Source organism: Ursus americanus, chromosome 13 (assembly GCF_024610735.1).
Source record: "Ursus americanus isolate L20-20 chromosome 13, mUrsAme1.1.p, whole genome shotgun sequence".
NCBI lineage: Eukaryota > Metazoa > Chordata > Mammalia > Carnivora > Ursidae > Ursus > Ursus americanus.
In genome coordinates this window covers 45,589,306-45,606,857 of record NC_142139.1, presented here as the reverse complement: position 1 = coordinate 45,606,857, position 17,552 = coordinate 45,589,306, and positions in this window count along the sequence as shown.

Here is a 17,552-nt window from a genome sequence, read left to right as displayed (position 1 = left end):
TAATTGCCACGGCTTGCTTTTATGATTTTTATGATTATGGCAAACATCTTGGACTGCATACTAGTCATTTCCCCTGTCTTCCTTGCTGTCAGAACCCTAATTTTCTTTGGATGGCAATATGGCCTATTCCAGAGGATGAATCATGATTAGACTATCAATCAGAGCAATCCATTTCCATTTTTTTAAATGATGGAAATATTTACAGGCCTTTGTTTCTCCTCTGGCAAATAGAATATAAAAAGAATCTGCTTCTGTGAAAATTTGTCATTACATACAAGGGAGTCCCGTATAGAGAAAACTTTTTTGTCCTATGCCTTCCTACTTGGGGGCATTGTGTAATGACATGTTTAGAATTGCAGCAGACATGAGGCATTGATGAAGGCATTGCCAAATCTTTGAGTGGAATAAAAAAAAAGTATTGTGTTTAGTGAATGAACTAAACTTTAAATGACTTATCTCCAGATGTTTTGTGATATGAGCTTATTAAATGGCTTCCTTGTGTAAGTAACTAACTCTTGAGAATTCTGTTACTTTCAGCAAAGTGCTTAAAGATTAATATTTAATAATAACATTAATAGGGCTCCACAAGATATCCAGTTATATTTTGGGCTGTATAGTCAACATGAAGAGCCTAGAGGAATAATACATCTAGATATTTCATATTCCATCCAAAGTTAAAAAGGCTGTTAAATAAAAGATTTTTTAAATTACTTTAATAATATACTTCATGTATATTATCTAATCCACTAAATATTCTTACTAATATATTTTTTAAGGTTTTATTTATTTGAGAGAGTGTGAAAGCACTAGCAGGGGGAGGGGCCGAGGTAGAGGAAAAGGGACAAAGAGACTCCCCACTGAGCATGGAGCCCCAGGCAGGGCTCAATCCCAGGACCCTGAGATCATGACCTGAGACTAAGTCAGATGCTTAGCTGACAGAGCCACCCAGGCACCCCAGCTAATTTTTTTCATATATTCATTGAAATATACATTGAAATAGTTACAAAAACTTTCCTAGTGTTTATGCCTTTTATAGTATACTATCTTCAGAATAATTTTGGCTTTTGTATTGGCTACTTTTATATTATTTTATGTTATATTAGGATTTTTACAACAGACTAAATAAAACAGGTTATTTAAATCCACTAGACTAAGATGTGACTTGCTTGAGACTGATGTGTAATGTGTGTCTAATATTCCTCTCTTTTTAACTGATTCTCAAATGGTGGATCTCTGTATTTATGCTCAACTACCTTTTCTTGGGAACTTTTCTCTGTTCTCTTAAATAAATACTTAATATTTCAACTTCTGTCTGCGTTATTTTTACCATTATAAATTCCATGCTCAGTTATCGTCAATGAATTTTCAAAAAAACTAAAAATGAACTATTTTCATCTTTCTTAAATTTTATTATATAAATTTTATATATTACTTTATATCTTTTTACACTGATAAAAATATACCATAAAGAAGTCCCAAAGTCCATATTCATTCTTTCCTTCTTTCATGTATTCATTGATTTTTAAAATTTTATTTGACAAATATTTATTGAATGTCTACTACATTTAGTGTCCAGTGAAAACATTACAGATACCAAGGCAATTTCACATATATCATAGTTTATTTTTTATGAAGTAAACACAAAAAATGAATTAAAACAGTTAAAAGTTAGTAAGCTAAGTTAATTAATAAATAAGTTAGTAATTTAAATGCTGTAAAAGCAGTGTGTGCATGGCATTATGGTAGCATTAAGGAGAGACATCTGATTTAGTATTTCTGAGGTTAAGAGTAGGAAAGATGTAAAATATTGCTACCAGTGACATTTTAGCTTTATTTTGTAGGGAATTAGTGAAAAGATGGCCAAAGGTTGCATTAGATCATTAACATCCCATAGAATGGCATCTGTGATGATGAAAATGTCCTGTATTTGCACCATCTAATACAGCATACATTAGCCTCATGTGGCTAGTAAGCACTTTAATTGCAGCTAGTGTGACTGAGGGACTGAATTTTAAACTTACAAGTTAAATTTATATAGCCGCGTGTGGCTAGTAACCATCATGCTAGACCGTGAAGCTCTGTAAGAGGAAAATGAATAGAAAGAGGCATATAAGTTTGAGTTCTATTGATTTAGGTGTGATGTGATAAGATGTTTCAGGAAAAGAGGGTCATTCTTCAAGTTACAGAGGATCATAAAACTATGCAAGAGAGTTTGAAATTTTACATCCTGAAGGCAACTGGCCCATTAAAGTCTTTCACAGGAATGGTAAAAGCCAAGTTACATTTCAAAACACCATTATGACAAGGGGGTGGGGTACTGGGATAGGCCGGTGATGGGTAGTAAGGGGGGCACATATTGCATGGTGCACTGGGTGTTACACGCAAATAATGAATCATGGGACATTGCATCAAAAACTGGGGATGTACTGTATGGTGACTAATATAACAAAATAAAAATTATAAAAAAAAAAGCCACCATTATGACAGCAGAGGAGGGATTAGAGTCCAAATACTGGAGACAGTCTCCACTGAGATGAATGCACATGCTACATTATGAGGGTAGGACTTAAACAGAGGCAGTGAAACAAGAGGTCCGGGAGAGGACAGGAGAGAGGAACTGAATATATTCAATCGATATTTAGGAGGTAAACTTGATAAGACTAGGGTATATATTAAATGTAAATTGTCAGGGAGAGGACATTACTAAGGATGACCCGGGTTTGACTCAGAGGAAGGTGTGTTTAATTTTACAGAGATTGGGGTTAAAATGGAACTGAACTTCAGAACAGGGTTAACCTCTTAAAATATTAAGTAACATTCCTGACTGGCTCTGAAAAATGACGGAGGGCCCCAGGACTCAGTACTACTCTTCTCCCCATACTTTTCTTTCTCTTTCTTTCTTTCTTTCTTTCTTTCTTTCTTTCTTTCTTTCTTTCTTTCTTTCTTTCTTTCTTTCTTTCTTTCTTTTTCTTTCTTCTTTCTTTCTTTCATGTTATGTTAGTCACCATACAGCATATCATTAGTTTTTGATGTAGTGTTCCATGGTTCATTGTTTTTGTATAATACCCAGTGCTCACTGCAACAAGTGTCCTCCTTAATACTCATCACCGGCCTACCCCATCCTCCCACCCCTCTCCCCTCTGAAACGCTCAGATTGTTTCCCGAAATCAGAAGAGGAGATGAACCATGAGAGACTATGGACTCCCCATGCTTTTCAATCTGCGATTTTACCTATCACCCGGCTTTATAAGCTGATAACTGTTAAATATGTACTTCCACCTTGATAACTTCACTGATCTCCAAACTCATATGCTGGTTGTCTCCTTGATATCTAATTGGATGGGCAACATGAAATTCTTGATGACCATCACCTCAACATATTTCTCCAGGCAACAGCATTTCACCCAGGTGCTCAAACTCAGAACCTGGCACTGATCCTTAATTCCTTATATTTCTTAACCTACTGTATCCAAAATCCAAGGACATTTCAGCTCTGTTCAAAAACAGATTCAGTATCTTCACTGATGCTTCCCAATTTCAAACAAACATCAGTTCTTAACTGAATTGTCATCATATCCTCCTACCTGGACTTCCAGCTCTTCTTCCCACTCTTACACATTCTGTTCTTCAGCAAGCAGGCGAATATAATGTGAAAACAGATCTAATCATTAACACTTACATGAACCAAACCTTCCTTCAGCTTCCCCACTGAGAATGAATTCCACTCCCCACATATTTTGTCTACCACTCTCCCTCTCGTCTACAAGTTCACTCGGCTTCTTTAGGTTTCTCTGTTTTTCCACATAGCAAGCTCATTGTTCCATTAAGGCCTTTCCACTTGCTGATTTCTTTACTCAGAATGCTTTGCCTCTCATTATTTTCTTGATCAGTTACTACCTACCATGAAAATATCAGCTCAGTTTTGCCTTTTATGACAGACTGGTTGGTCTGCTTTAGTCACTGGGACATAATAGTGTGTTGGTTGGCTTGCATCATAGCACGTAAAACAAAATTATTTTATTCATTTATTTGTTTACTTCTTTATTTACTCTTTCCTCCTCCTACCATATAATAACTGTGAATAATCCCAATTTGTAGGTTCATTTTCTAATGAACATGGAATTAGAACAAATGAGGTTCAAGGTCTTCAGTGTCGTTTCATACAGATCATCGTGATGTACACTCAAACATTTCATCTCACAAGAGAAAAAGATCGTTCCAGTAACGAGTATACTCTCGTATCAAGATTCTGCTTCTTTTCACTAGTCATGGCCAAAATGACAATTGTACTTTTCTGAACTGTGGTTCCATATATTTTCCAGCTTCCATTCTTCATCTTGCTTTTAAATATCATTAAATTAGGTAGTGGTGATTGTTCAAGTATCTACTTTCCTTTTCCGGGAAATTACAGGTCTGGTCCCAATATAAACTGATGCAGTTACTGTAGTTCTTAGAGGTCTTACTTCCTTGTTTTCAAGTCTTGAGGGATGTTTTATTATCAACTCTATATAAACTATAAATATCAATTTAAAGGGCAATCGAATATACAGATGTGGAGTTCAGGAGAGAGAAATAATGAAAAGGAGGCTCTTGGAATTAGTGATATACCTGTCAATTGTTCCTACGCCGGTTCACTATCAGAATCATCTGAACATATTTTAAAATGTAGATTCCGGGAGCTTGTCATCAGGCATTTAATTCAGTGGATCTGGGCCAGGAACTGAGAATTTATATATATATATATATATATAAAGAATGCATGTAAATGAGGAGAAATAAACAGGTTGGGGAGGTGGTCAGGATTTAAGGGAAGCAGCTAAACTTTAGAATAGCCATTGAGGGGAATTAGGCAAGAGACTTGACCACGTATAAATGAAGGTATAACTTGTCAATATGTTGAACCACTGTTCTAGGGAAATAAGTCTAAATTTTGAATTATTTTTCAAGTATGTCTGGAGGTAAATATGAATATACATTCTTAAATGCAATTAATCACAAATTTTCTGTTATTTTGTTAGATCTATTTGAACAGTAAGCCCAAAGAAATATAGATCATTTTAAAAAGTAGATTCTTTCCTTAAAATGGAATGAATTAAATTTAAATAAGCCAAATTATGCTTTATATTCATTACAGAAGCTGATTTTGTAGGAATATTTTCTTAAGCATCATTTTGTAAAGCAAAAAAAATCTTATAATCTAAATAATCACCACTTAATACATTTTTATAAATGTGGATTTTCTATAATGAGCATGTATTTTTTAAGTAGGTCATACCTGCCATGAAAAATGTTAACCAAAAGAAGCTATAGTTTTGTGTATGTGTTCGCATACTAATTCATCATTTATGTTTCTAGTTTACAGAAGCACAGGAAAGCATATAAAATCACATATCTGTATATATTTGATCTTGTCTCCAGTGTCACGAAAAACAGCATTTTTGATAGAAAAGTTATAGGACATATTTTTAGATATAATTTGCATTCAACCCACATGAAAGCTGTAGAAATCCGTTCTGTCTGAAAATTAATTATTCCTGTCCTCGATATTGCCTTTGACAAGGTAAGAAACAGTTGGATTCATTCTAATTTGCTTCAAGTAGTGGTAATTAGAGAGGGTGTGAAGAACAGCTCTCCACTCAATTCTCTCTAATTATTATAAGACACATAATAAACCCCTTAGAAAAGCAAATGCTTCGAGTCCATTACCCCCACCCCTCCAGAAATATAAAGTAACACATTCCTTATCTCTTTTGGTTTCATTTAAAGAGAAATATGTTGAGGAGCCATTGCAGATTTTCATGGGAAACCATTTTTGAAGGTTTTTAAGGTTAAGATAACGGAGCAGACTAAAATTCTCTGAAATTTTTCACGAGTTTTGCTATCACATTATATCCTCTCCATCTTGTATTATTAGAGTGGCCTTATGTTCATTCCTCATGAATTTAATTTGGTTTTTGTTCAGTATCCTAGCCTATTGAGCCATGCTTCAATCTGGATTATTCTCATTTTTTTCATGCCCGATTTTCAGTCATTTGCAGATATGAGGAGCATATTTTGAGCATCTTCACTCTTTTTTCACTGCAAAAGCACAGAAAAAGTCCAAGCTCTATGATACTTTACTGGATTTCCTTTTATGTTGACCAGGCGTCAATAGCCAGTTTTACTGGTGTCAGTTGCACAGTGTGGTTCAGTTTCACCTAATCATAGTGTGATTGTTCCCTATTTTATTGAAGCTCATGTTCTAGGAGAGTCACCACACATTTTCAGAGTTTTCTTGTGACTAATGTCTAGAATTGGCAAAGTCCCCAAGCAAGTACTGAAAAGGCAGAGAATAAAGTTGGGGTAAGGCGAGACCAGGAACCAGGCTTTAGGTTTCAATATATATGATCTTACACAACAATGGAGCTTTGGAAGGACAAGTACATTTCCTCCTAGAATTAGGTAAATGTGGTTACCTGAAATAATGGTCCTCTGAAGATGTTGATGCACTAATCTCTGTTACCTGTGAATATGTTAACTTACATAGCACAAGGAACTTTGAAGATATAATTGGGCTTGTGTACCTTAAAGTAGGGAAATTATCCTGGATCATTGGGATTGGCTCATTCTAATCACATGAGCCTATAGAAGCAGAGAACAGTCTTTAGCTGGAAGAAGGCAGAAGAGAGATATGTCAGAAGGGGTATCAGAGAGATTCTGAGCATAGAAAGGATTTGACATGCCATTTCAGGCTGAGATGTAGGGGTTCACTTGTAAGTATAGGGGAGAGGCTACTTCTGGGAACAAGGGGGGTGGTCCCTAACTCTCACAGCTAGTGGGGAAATGGAGGCCTCAGTTCAACAACAGAAAGAATCAGATTTTCCTAACAACCTGAATGACCAAAGGAACAGATTCTTCTATGGAGCCTCTTGGGAAGAAGCCAGCAGGGCAACACTTTGATTCTGGCCTTAGAATTCAACCCCAAGCACAAGAACCAATGGAACCAACACAGACTATGGTATACAGAATTGTGAAAAAAATAAATGTGTTGATTAAGGCCACTCAATTTGTGTAATCTGTGTAGCAACGATAGAAAATTAATATAGCAATTAATATATTTAACAATTTTGATATGGAGTTTAGTTGATTTTATGTAAGCAAAATGACAGTGATTTCTTTAAGTAAAGCTTTTACTTAATCACATCAAAATGTACTGATTGTTGTTTTTATGTTACATATTTGCTAACCTAAACTAAGTTTTTACTTATGATCAACATTAAATATAGGCAATGTTGCTAGGCTTCAGTTTTATGGGAAAATGTTTTCACTTACATTATATCAAATTGTTACAGAAATTGAAGAATGAAAATGGAATACTTTGGTTTTATCACGATCATAACAGTTTTCAGAAATAAATAACGAGTTGCAGTTAAAAGTGTTCTTCATTTGGGGCTCCTGAGTGGCTCCGTTGTTTAAATGTCTAACTCTTGAACTCAGCTCAGGTTAGGATCTCAGGATAGTGAGATCGAGTTCTGCCTCGGGCTCAGGGTGGAGCCTGGGAAAGATTCTCTCCCTCTCTCTATCTCTCCCCACACTTCCCTCTCTAAAAAAAAAAAAAAAAAAAAAAAAAAAAAAGTGTTCTTCACTGAATGTCAGGACATCTGGGTTCTTTGATGACTGTGATTCACATCAACTAGTGTCCTTGAGCAACTCTCTTATGTCTCAGGATGCCAGCTGCATTGTCTGTGAAACAGGAGGATTCGTAAAAATGATCGGCAGGACCCTTGCCAGCACTGAGAGCCTGCGGTTTTGGGAACAGCACAATCAAGGACAGGTGGGGATCGACAATAAGAAATGGAAAAAGGGAAACTGTTCCTACTTTATCTTTTTTAAGAGAGTGGTTGTGAGGATAAAAATAATAACAAAAATATTTTCCCTTTCTACCTTCAGGTGTTTTCCATCTGGGATTAGACTTTAATTCATTTGGCCTAGCCAGGTGCTCACTTACTATCCCATTGTCTTTCCTGGGCTTCAAGTCCCTCCATATGTTGTTTACTCCACCTTTCTGATTTGAAAAATGTTTAACATTTGCTTAAAAGAACCGCAGCAAACACAAGTTTTGATATTTCCCTTCTGTCGGTCATCCATTAACATTTACTTTATTCCCAAATCAGTGAAATCTGTCCTTCAATTTTTCTATCTTCACATTGTTTTTAAAATCTTTTAAAACATTTTATTACATTTCTAAAAAAAAGGTCTTTGTTTTATTCTGGAGATAACCTACCTGAATAGTCAATAATATTTTTTAGATAGGTATTTACTGACTGTTTTTAAAATATGCCCAGTTGCACCTTATCACCAACTACACGTAGCTACGAATGGGGCTGGCAATAAATTTATGCAGTGAAAACATGACCAATATTTTAAGTTAAACAAATGGAAATAAAATTAAATTATCTCAAATGCCTGAATCACTTCAAATTTTGAAAACTATACTATTATAGAATTTTATCGATTAAATTAGTAGATTTTGTACGATATAATGGATTGCTTCCAGGGGTCTGGGCAATATTGTTAGACTTATTTAATTATTTTATATAAATTATTTAATTTATTAATTATACGGCTGCTTAAGGTTGAGATATTGTGTTGCAGGAAGTGTGTAGATGAGGATAAATAGAGGGAATAAATCCAAAAAATTGGATTTTTTTCTAAATCTGGATTATAGGGGCCATGCTTGTGAAATGTTATTTTTTTCTCAGGATCTTGTTTCTTGTAAAGTGTGTGTATGTGAAATGTGGGCTAAATGTTTAGTGTATTCCTCCTACAGCCGCTTGCTGTTTGAAACGTGGGAAGGACCGTCCCTTAGTACTGCTGGCAGTTGTGCTGAGCGGCATTAACGGAGGGTCGTTCCGGTGTTTCGGAAGGAGCAGTCTAGAACACACTAGGCTGCGGTCAGGTTCTTGCAGCCGCATCACCACCTCCTTGTTCATCCCTAGCATTTGACTTGGGCTTTTATTCAATATAAATTTTCCTCAACTACCTGCTAGCAAACCTTTACATGAACCCTAACAACTCCCCTGTGTATGTGGAAAAGCATCCCTTCCACATGTAGCAACCTCCCCGCCCCCCTCAGCTAACCTGTGCTTTGGAATGTCCCTTCTCACCTCTCACTACTAATTCTCTCTCCTTTCCCTAAGTTTTTCTATTCTACCTCTTACTTGGATTTTTTTCCTCAGATGTTTAAACATGCTTAAATTTCTCACATCTTTAAAAAATCCTTTCATTTCAGCTACTTCTTATTTCTCTCCTTATATCCCCAACCCCCCAATTTGATGTGTAGTTTCTATTTTTCTACTTCCCACTCCTCCTCAATCCGCTTCATTATGACTTCTAATAGCACCAGTCCCTAAGTGGTTAAATGCACCGGAAATTTTTCCAGAACTCATTTTATTTGACCTCTCAGTGGCATGGGACCCTGTTGGTAACTCATTCTTTATTGAAACTCCCTTCCCTTTTCCCAACACTATCTCCCCTGGTTTTCTCCTATTTAACCGGGTGTCTTGTCTCTTTTGACAGGGAATGCTCCTCTGGTACTCAGGTATTGAAATTTCTCAAAGCCGTGTTCTGCACTCTCTCTATTTTTCTTCCTCTGTATTCTCCCTACCTCAGACTTCAGTGACATGTGCAACATTTCCGCATGGATGTTTGAAAGGGATGTCAAATTCAGCATGCCCACGGCCCAGCCATTACTCTGTCTTCCTGCATCTGGTCCTTGACTCTGGTTTTCTACCTCAGACAATCACAACAAAAGCCATTCAGTTAGGCAAGCCAGACACAGGAGTTATTTTTGGTGCATCCCTTTGTCTCACATCCTGTGTGGTTTTTTTTCTCTCCTGAATAAATTTTTGAATCTGCCATTCTCTGTAATTTCACCAACTGCGCCCTGGTCCAAGCCTTCATTTCCTTTCTCCTGAACGACAACTTTGGCCTCCTGACAGGTAGCCCTGCAGCCATGCTGCCCACCTTCCAATTCTTTTACATATTTCAGCCAGGGTACATTTTCAAAATACACATTTTTACCACCTTTGGTCATAAAACTCTTTACTTCATGGCAGGGTAAAAAATCCACAATTTTAAATATAATTAAAGCAGATATCTCTTTATGGCCTGGTCCATGCTTACTGTGTAGGTCCTGTATCATATGATTCTAACTACTCATTCTTTCCATCCCAGGTATTTGTCCATATTTTCACTCCTGGAATGTTACAATTTTCTTGTTATAGAACAGTATCACTGAGCACATTGTTCCTCTGCCTGTTGCTTTTCTCTTCCTCTCACCCCTGTAGGTAACTCCTACTTACCCGTCAGCTCTGATGTCAAAATATCTTCCTCACTGTGCTTTCATGGAATCATATTTTTTTGTGTTTTTTTTCTCCTCATTTGGTGTGGCAGTTAATCTCAGCTTGTACTTACACAATGATTAATGTGACACTGGAATAACTTCTCCATCCCACTGGATTGTCAAGCCCACGGAAGTTGGAAATATATCAAGTTTTGCTTAAAACTGAATCTGTTGTTTCTAGGTACTCAATAAAAGTTTCTATATTGATTGAATGGTTCTTGTCATCCTTAAGCTATAACCAAAATGCGAGCTTCTCCACACCTCTGTAGTGTCTTGAATTATATTTTTAAGCTTTCTTACCCACCATTCTCCCAGCACTAACTCCTCACTCCTCCTTGTCAATGCTTCCTCATTAGCTTACATTTCCAATAAATATTCCTATACTCTTTACCCCTTCAAAAAATTTCTTCTACCTGTTTGCCTTATTGCTACTTCTTATGCATCTAGGGGCTGGAGTTTGCTATGAATAATTTTAATGCAATTAAGATAGGTCTAAAACATTGATTTTGTAGGTCTCTGTGTAAGATTCTCTGCCCTTTTGGTTAAAGATAACCAGCTACATCATCGTCTTGTCTTTTCCATTGTTGTCATCTGTTGCCCTCCGGGTCATTCCCCAACATTTTCCAAAGACTTTGAATTCCATTAATTTACACATCCATGTAAAATAACTGATGAGTTATTCTCGTGCTCTGGACTCTGAGGTTGAACTATTAAACATCACATAAAAAGCCCAGCTGTTACATGGCAATGAAGTGTGGGAGAGAGAATATATGGTCAACAGACAAGAAAATTGACTAATGGGTTATTTTCAGATAGTCAAGAAACTAAGAGGGAAAATGAGGCACTGTGGTTCAGAAGAGACTGAGGGAGATACATAGTTTCGATTATTTGGATGGTCCTGAAAGCCTGAGAGGAGGTGCATGGAAACCTAATATCCTTGAGGCTAGCAACTTTCACAGTTGCATTGTGGAAGTGGTAAACTTTTAAAGCCTGAGCCCCAGTAAATGAGTCTCCAGATGACTTAAGGAGTGGGAATAGGGTATACCTCTAAGCATAGAGCTTCTGTTGTTAACATGTATTTATCTTCTTTCCTGCTCCCTGACCACTATACACAGAGATACACAAACCAGATGATTTCACCCTTCCTGATGGTTTTGCCTCTTTGAAATGAAATAACCATGGGGGAAGGAAAAGGAGCCAGAGGAAAGCTCAGATATTGTACAGTCTAAGCCCACTGGCTCAGGACAGACAATGATCTGAGTGGAGCAATGTGGCATTCTAGAAATCTTTCCCTATCTATTTCTTTTCTAAAGAGCCTGCTTTTTTTCTGCTTCTAGCATTCCATCCTTGCCCCATACAGGAGAGGAATACCACCACTTTCTGGCTCCTCAAGAGAGTTTCCTCTAAGTTCATTGTGTGTGTGTGTGTGTGTGTGTGTGTGTGTGTGTGTGTGTGCATTGGGTATGTGGCTGAGAGTTCTATGCTTCATTACTTCCCTTTGGTTTCTCTGACATCCCTATGGTTGAATCAGAGTAGAAACCACCAGCTTGTAGTTCACTTTGTAGTTAAAAAAAAAGTCTACCAGTTACCTAATTGCACATGAAAAACAACACAACACAACACAAAACAAAACAAAAACCCTTCTTAGTCCTATCTTTACTCGAGCTTGACCTCTTTGTAAGATTTGAGTCTGTTGACCACTCTACCACTTCTTAGGACTCCCTCTTCTTAAAGATTCCACTACACCATTCTCCTCTTATCAATGGTCCATCCTATGTGTTTCTAGATAAAACTCAGTGTCTTAAATATAGCACATGAAACCCTTTTAATCCTCTCCACCATGGCAGACACATTCACCACTATACCGGTACCCATGGCACAACCCTGCTTGAGTCATTAGTCAGCAATATGTGCCTTGTATCAGTCTCTTTCTTGGCTATCTCGTTTATCACGTGCTGTTCCTTCGGCTTGAAACATCCCTCTCCCCACCCCCTCCATCGCCTCAGCAAACTCTTCTCTTCTAGGGAAAAACAGACAAAAGAGAAAACAATATAGATTTGTACTGCCTGCATCATCTAGCGTGCCAGAACTCTTGTCTCTGCTTCCGTATTTTGACTTCACCTTTTTTTTCGTGTTGCTCTAGTGTTCAGTTTATATCTTGTCTTGTGACTTTATGATTAAACTGTGAGCTCCTGCGTGGCATGGGCTTTGTTCCTTTAACAATTTGGTGTATATACTAGTTAGTTAATAAACATCTGTTACATTAATAATTTGAAGAACAATAAATATTTGCCATGGGCAAGGTTTTTATAAAAATAGCTACTTAGTACATTGATGAAGTAATTTTCACAGAAAAAAATAATGTGGCTTGTTTTTGTTGTTGTTGTTAAACTTTCACTTTGTAGACAACAATATTGCCAACTAATAGCAATAATATTGCTAATAGATTAGAGCCAAACTTTTCGGATTTTTCAGAAGCATAGATAATGTTAGAACAAAAAAAATTATATATCATTGCAAGGCATTTATTTTTATGAAAAATGTTTGCTATACAGATGGATTTTATATTGGCATATTATAGATACTATTTAAGTACAAATGTTCCTTGACTTACAGTGGGGTAAAGTCCTGATAAACCCATTGTAAATTGAAATATCATGAGTCAAAAATGCATTTAATACACTTAACCTACCAAACATCATAGTTTAGCCTAACGTACCTTAAATGCATTCAGAACACTTTCATTAGTCTCTAATGTAAGTTTTAGTTGGTCAAAGTCATCTACGACAAACCTATTGAATAGAGTTAAAGAGCTGAATATCTTATGTAATTGATTAAATACTGTACTGAAGGTGAGAAACGGAATGGTTGTGTGGGTGCAGAGTGGTTTTAAGTGTATTGATTGTTTACCCTCGTGGTCACATGGCTGACTGGGAGCTGTCACTGCCTGGGATCATAAGACAGTATTGTCCTGCATATCGCAAGCCTGGGAAAACATCAAAGTCCAAAATTGAAAGCACAGTTTCTACTGAATGTGTATTGTTTTTGCTCCATCATAAAGTCAAAAAATTGTAAGTTGAACCACACCAAGTTGGGAACTGTAGTTTCCGTTAGATGAAGTTTGAGCATATTTGTATAACTGAACAAAACAGAAGAACCCACTAAAAAGAAACATATCTGACTTTCAGCTACCTCTTCCCCTTTTAAAAAATCTCAAAAACAATTTAGAGGAAGATAAGGTGCCAATAATACTGCAGAGGAGGTCATTCATTCCTACACAGTTAAACTATTTTTCAAATGCCTTTGTGTTTGAAAAATAAAGTTGAGTACGAGAAAGTGTTTCCCGGAGGCACACTAACCAGAACATTCCTTCTCTCTCTACCAAGGTGGATGATATCCTACTGCCAGAGGGACCGTGAAGGAGGCTTAAAGTCCAAACAAACAAAAAGATCACTTACAATTACGTTAAATCCTTTCCCTCTGTCTACTTGATGTAACTTTTTTTTGTTAGTTTCTTAGGGTTTATGAAATATTAATGCTTGCCAGTACTGTTCTAAGAGGCTCTGCACACATTATTTTTTTAAAATAAGACATAATTTCCCTTTCATTAATGCCAAAAAGAATTAACTACATTTTATAATTGATTCAGGATTAATCAGTCATATTTTCTAATAGACATTTATTTTGATTAAAAGGTAAAAAAAATATTAACCTGGAATAATTCCCTCTTCATCTGAAATGCACTCTCATCATGTCAGTGAACTTAGCTATTTTGAATCCATAAAACTACTCCCACTTCAGTTTCTATTACTCTTCTGCATATTTGACAATTAATACTTACTTCTTACCGCTACCTACGGCTGCACTAATTTTCTTGCAGATGAGGTTTGTCGGTCTTGTTCTATTTTTATCCCACTGGAGAGGGACTTACTGGTGTTTCATTTGACAAGCTTCCTGATTCTCAGCACAGTCCCGAGGTGGTTTATGAGAAGACAGAAAAGCAAACTCATCTTAAATCTGTATCCTGTTACAAAGCAATGGTTATTGCTAGGATGTTAAGGGTTCATTTTCAAATTCTTGCCCCAGATGGATATGAAGTCTATGTGGTTATGCTGATTTTGAAGGACTGGGCATATTACTGAACGATGGTGTAGTTTTTGCATCAGAAATGAAGCCTCATAAATCCTACTTGTCTAATTTATCTGTGCGGCGTTTCTGCTCAGCTTCAGTTAATATCATTAAATTCTTATCTAATTATAATGCAAGCAATCTGACTGCCAGAACCAAGTCTGTGTCAGCACTTTCTTTGCAAACTTCTAATCTCAAAGGCTTGGAATAAAACAACCCCAAAAATGACATTGGCTGATACACCTTAGAACGCTAATTCTCACAGCCAAAGTGAGTTGTGTGCCCCTGCTTATTTGGAAACATAAATAAGCCTTTACTGTGGTTGTTTTAAATACCTCAGGATAAGCTTATGTATGAGAAATACAATTATTTTGATGGCAAAGATTTCTCATGAGAGGCTGCTTTCTTTTTTAAATCTGAAAGACAACCTCAGTTATTTCTATAATCATAACACACAACCTTCTCCTTCCTGGTGCTCCCTGTGTCTTGTTCACATCTCTCATGTCTTTTCCATGGAAGTCCTTTGCAAATGTCTGGGGGTGGCGGGAGCATTTCTAACTGAATGTGTGATAAAAGTACAAGTAAAATTGCTGTAATCCAAAAGTGCAGGTTTGTTTTGTGAGTTGGTCTAATGTCATCCATGAAAGTTTAGAACATATCGTGAGCTATATAAATTGTGCCATTTTAAACTTCACATGAAATTTTTAGAATTCTCTGATTATTTTTGTTGAGATAAATTTAGCAAAACAATTGCACAAATCTGAACTGGTCAGCACAAGGAGTTTTGTAATAGCATAGACCCGATAACCACCACTCGCAGCAACTTTCCCTTCAAAAAGTTCCTTGATGCCCCTTACCAGTCAATTATTCTCCAGTGCTCCTTCATCCATTATTCAACTTCTCTCCTGTTAAAATAATTTGTTTGTTTTATAAGTTTTATATAAATAAAATCACATAGGAAGTACTCTTTTGTGTCTAGCTTTTTGTTTCTAGCAAGTCATTGTGCTTATCATTCTTTTTATTACTGAATAATATCCTATCATACATATATAACCCTTTAGATTTTAGTCAATCTAGTTGGTATGTTAATTGTATCTCATTGTGGTTACAATTTGTATATTTTCTGGGAACTAATAGCATTAAAAACCTTTTCATATGTTTATTGTCCATTCATAGATATTCTCTTAAAAAGTGGTTAAGTATTTTGTTTCCTTTTTGTCACATTAATGTTTAAGTTATTAATTTGTGCTTTTTATATGTTCTGGAAATAAGTGCTTTGTGAGGCATATGTACTATAAATACTTTCGTAGGTTGTGGCTTGCGTATTTTCTCTTCATGAGAAGTGCAGAAATTTTTATATTTTAAACATTTGTAATCTATCAATTTTTTTTCTTCTGAAATTTGTGTTTTGTTGTTGTTGTGTTGTCGGTCTTAGAACTCTCTATCTTCCCTTAGGTTGTGAAAGTTACCTGTTTTCTTCTAGAAGATTTACAGCTTTATGCTTAGGTCCAAGATCCGTCTTGATCTAATTTTTGTGCATCAATAAGGTGAGAATTAAGTTTCATCCTCCCTGCCGCCATCAATATCCAGGTGTTCTAAGAACATCTGTTAAAAAGATTCCTTTATCTGACGAATGGACTTAAATCAATTGTCCAGGGTGTATTTTTGGACTTCCTTACATTGATCTATTTATCTATGTTTATGCCAATTAAACCGTCTGTCTTCACTATACAGGTATAGTAGTAAGTCTTGAAATAAGGTATTGCAAAACCTTTACATTTGATCTTTGTTTTTCTTTTCAAATTTCTTTTCATTATTCAAATTGTTTTGGCTGTTCAAACCCCATTTCTTCCATTAAAAAAAAAAATCGTTTTAGACTAGGTTTGTCAATTATTAAAAAAAAAAAAACCATTCATTAGGCTTTTGGTTGAGATTGATACTAATCTGTAGATCATTTGGGGAAGATTTGACGTCAGTGATAGTTCATTTCGTGTCGACTTGCCTAGGCTACACTGACCAATTATTTGGTCAAACACTGGTCGAGATACTGCTGAGAGGTATTTGTGGGTATGATTAACATTTTAAAATCAGTTAACTTTAAAAGTGAGAGTATTCTCCTTACTGTAAGTGGGCCTTATACAACTTATATGAGGGTCTTAAAAGCAAAGTCTGAGATTTTCCAAAGAAGAAGGAATTTTGCCTTAATATTGCGGCATAGAAATCTTGCCTGACACTCTAGCCTGCTGGTCTGCCCTGTGGATTCCAGATGTAAGAGCCCTCACATTATGTGAGCCAGTTCCTCAAAATAAATCTCTCTCTCTCATACACACATATACACACACCAATACATATACACATACATAAACATAAACATGCATATATATGCATACATGTATATACATGTGTATATATACATATATTTGTGTGTGTATATGTATCTGTGTTTGTGTGTGTGTGTGTATATATATATATATATAGTTGGTTTTGTTTCTCTGGAGAGCCCTGAATAAATTAATTTTTGAATCTTATTTATTTATTTATTTATTTATTTATTTATTTATTTATTAAGATTTTATTTATTTATTTGACAGAGATAGAGATAGCCAGCGAGAGAGGGAACACAAGCAGGGAGAGTGGGAGAGGAAGAAGCAGGCTCATAGTGGAGGAGCCTGATGTGGGGCTCGATCCCATAATGCCGGGATCACGCCCTGAGCCGAAGGCAGATGCTTAACAACTGCGCCACCTAGGCGCCCCATATTTAACTTTATTTTTTTGAGAGAGAGCGAGCAAGCATGTGTGAGCGGGGGAGGGGCAGAGAGATTGGAAGGGAGAGAATCCCAAGCAGGCTCCATGCCCAGTGCAGAGCCTGACATGGGGCTTGATCTCATGACCCTGAGACCATGACCCTGAGATCATGACCTGAGCCAAAATCAAAAGTCAGATGCTTAACCAACTGAGCCATTTGGGCACCATTTGAATTTTATTTTTTAATTGTGGGTTAAAGAGAAATTCAAATGGTTTTATGTAATGGCATTTTTTC